This window comes from Aotus nancymaae, unplaced genomic scaffold (genome assembly GCF_030222135.1).
Source record: "Aotus nancymaae isolate 86718 unplaced genomic scaffold, 86718_ANA_hifiasm-v0.15.2.pri h1tg000097l, whole genome shotgun sequence".
NCBI lineage: Eukaryota > Metazoa > Chordata > Mammalia > Primates > Aotidae > Aotus > Aotus nancymaae.
The window spans coordinates 1,938,005-1,941,623 of NW_026988512.1; positions in this window are offsets into that span (position 1 = coordinate 1,938,005).

Consider the following 3,619-nt stretch of genomic DNA (forward strand, 5'->3'; position numbering starts at 1 on the left):
CATGCCACTCACACCGTAGGAGAAGCGTGAGTAAGGAACTCGGCGACTCAGGAGATCTTGCTGCTTCTGTGCAGCCAGCAGACCCGAAGCGTGTGTTTCGATTCCAGATTGGTCGCATCTGGAAGATAGCGAGTGCTGATACTAATGTCATTTTTAGGGTTCTGAGAAGTAAGGTCCAGATCCATCTAGTTATTTTTCACCAGAGTGTAAAAGACAAAACCACTGAAGCTGCAGATGCTTCGCGCTTTCCCCGTTCTCTCAACCTGCTTCCCTTGCCTGTTAATTTAGGCGTGAAACAGGGCGTTGCGGCGCTCGAAGTCTTATTCCAGGAGAGGCTTCTTAGAAGGTAAGGCGCCGGGAGCCAGTTGTTACGCCACACCTGTAACGATTTTCTGTAAACAGCTCATGACCGTGAAAAGACCTTATAACTCGTGCGTACTCCCTCGAGTGTTCAGCGCCTGCTAGCGCCCCACCCCATCTTCCTCTCAGCCAGCGGTGACTGCCTCTGCCCCTGTGCTCTGACCCCGGTGGTGGGACGGGATGTTGGTTGTATACATGTACTTTTATCTCTGGCCAGTAGGTGGGGACTCCATGTCATCAATACTCATTGTTTTAATTGTTAGAATTCCTTTTTTGAGACGAGCCTTGCATTGTTGCCTGAGCTAGTGTCCAGTGGTGCGATCTCCACTCACTACAACCTCTGCCTCCCAGGTTCACGTGACTCTCCTGCCTCAGCCTTCTGAGTAGCTAGCATTACGGGCGTCCGCCACCATGCCCAGCTAATTTATTATTATTATTTATTTTTAGTAGAGACGGGGTTTCACTATATTGGCCAGGCTGATCTCAAACTCCTGACCTCGTGATCCTCCCACCTCGGCCTCCCAAAGTGCTGGCATTACAGGCGTGAGCCACCGTGTCTGGCCTATTGTTAGAATTTTTAAAAGGAAATTTGACCAGCCTGGCCAACATGGTGAAACTCATCTCTACTGAAAAATATAAAAATTAGCCAGGCATGGTGGTGGGCACCTGTAATCCCAGCAACTCGGGAGGCTGGGGCAGGAGAATTGCTTGAACCTGGGAGTTGGGGAGTTGCAGTGAGCCAAGATTGTGCCACTGCACTCCACTCTGGGCAAAAAGAGTGAGACTCCATCTCAAAATAAATAAAGAAATTTAATTTCAAACTCTTAAATGCCCTCCAAGATCCTAAGTACTGAGGATTGTATGAGTCTTTGGCTTTTGAAATTAGGTGGAACCAAAAGTTCATACACTTTTTGATAAACAGACAGGACTGGGGCTCTGGGAGGGTAGTGTCACCATCCGAGTTCCTCTAGGTCTTCACCCAGTAAGAAGAGTTGCACGGGTACCTGGAGGTCTTTCTTGTTCTCCTGGACTGTTACCATTGATTTGTTTTATTAACCAGCTGGGAATAATGAGGAGATGGTATTTAATTTCCCTGACACCCATTCCGGGTAATGATATGTTGTTCTTTGAGCGTGTTTTAGAATCTGCCTCACTGGGCTGGGACTCTGCCCTGTCCCTCAGTCAGGATCCTCTTCTGAGCAATTGTCTCCATCTAGTCTGTGGTTTCAAGACTGCGTGGGAGGAATGCTGGGGCCTTTGAACCTCGCATTTTCATTCCCAAGGGCCTCACTGCCCCAGTTCATTTCACTGACCATGAAGAAGCTTATTAAAGGGGAGGGGATGAAACCAGAATTTCTGCCAGAAATTCGGTGGCTGGGGGTTCTGTCTTACTGGCCCTCAGTATTTTTCTTTTCTTTTCTTTTTTTGAGACAGAGTCTTGCTCTGTTGCCCAGGCTGGAGTGCAGTGACACAATCTCGGCTCACTGCAACCTCTGCCTCCCAGGCTCAAGCGATTCTCCTGCCTCAGAGTCCCAAGTAGCTGAGACCACAGGCCTGCACCACCACCCTCGGCTAACTTTTATATTTTTAGTAGAGATGGGGTTTCACCATGTCTCAGGCTGGTCTTGAACTCCTGGCTTCAAGTGGTCCACCCACCTCAGCTTCCTAAACTATTGGGATTACAGGCGTGAGCCACCATGCTGGCCTCAGATGATGTTTTTCTGAAATGGCTGAGATACATCTGTCTACAGATTGTAGAATGTGTAAGCGAACAGTCTTGACTTAAGTCTCTGTGACCTGCATTTATTTACTGGCCTGGGGACTTCAACACTTCAGAGATGTCCCCCGCTGCCTCCCCCTACCCCAATCAAGCTCTTGGGCATTAAGAATCTCTTTCTTGGCCAGGCGCAGTGACTCACACATGTAATCCCAGCAATTTGGGAGGCTGAGACGGGCGGATCACAAGGTCAAGAGATCGAGACATCCTTGCCAACATGATGAAACCCTGTCTCTACTAAAAATACAAAAAAAATTAGCTGGGCATGGTGCCATGCACATGTAGTCTCAGTTATTTGGGAGGCTGAGGCAGGAGAATCATTTGAACCCAGGAGGTGGAGGTTGCAGTGAGCCAAGATCGTTCCACTGCACTCCAGCCTGGTGACAGAGCAAGACTCTGCCAAAAAAAGAATCTCTTTCTTTTGTGAATTTAAATGACTTTTCTTCCAAGACCCTCTAAACTGAGCAGCTCTGACAACCCACCAGAGAGATGACCACCTTTCTCCTCTCTGAGGAGCTGCGTCAGCGTATCCCCAACAGCAGCATTGCAGCATCTGATTTGTTCTTGGAACTCGAGTGTCAGCGAAAACAAAAGCTGCCTGCAGCAGCCAGGAATAGGAGTTGCATCTCACAGGTAGAAAGTAGTCTAAGAGAAGCAGGATGCAACATTACTTAGATAACATACTTGTGTGGACTGGTCTAGGGGTTAATTCTTTCTAATGAGCAGAAAATTAAGGCAGGATGGGAAACAGATGGTCCAAATACCAGCTTCTAGGCCAAACCAACAGTTGGGATGTTGCTGTGTTAGCCAGGTCCTGGTGAGGCTCTTCCTGTCCCCCAGCTTTCCTCCTGCTGTCTGCTCGCTCACCAGTCACCCCGTGGTTAGGTTTCCTAGGCCATGCTCAGTTCCTCACTTCCCTGAGCAGAAATCTCCATAGCTCCTCGTTGCCTACAGAATTGAGTCAAGTCCAAACTCAGTTTCGTGTTCAGAGCCCCCCATAATCTAAATTCCAGCCTCTGTTCCTCTTCCTGCCGTTCACTTCAGACGAGCTCAACTCCCCATTTCTCCCTGTACTCCCCTCTCTCGGCCCTCTAAATATTAAGACCTCCGTGGAGACTGCCTTTTCCACCCTGTCCAGTCCACATTTCACCCGGTTTGTAAAAGTCCTCCCCTCACTGCACCATTCTATTTTTTCCTTAAGATTCCCCAATCCCTCTCGCAACTGAATTCCATTACAAGTTTCTGCCCTTTTGTGGCCAGCTCCATGGCACCTTGGCACTTGTCTAAATGCCGTATCATCCCATCAGACCCAGCATCCCTGTCCCTCCTCTTCCCCGTCTGGAGCACCGAGCCCGTTGCCGTGTATGTTACAAGTGTTGCGTGCATGTTGAGTGAATGAAGCAGACATTGCAAATGATTTTAGAATGTGAACATAAATAAACAGTGGGATACGGCATCTATAACAAAACCATTCCACTCCGA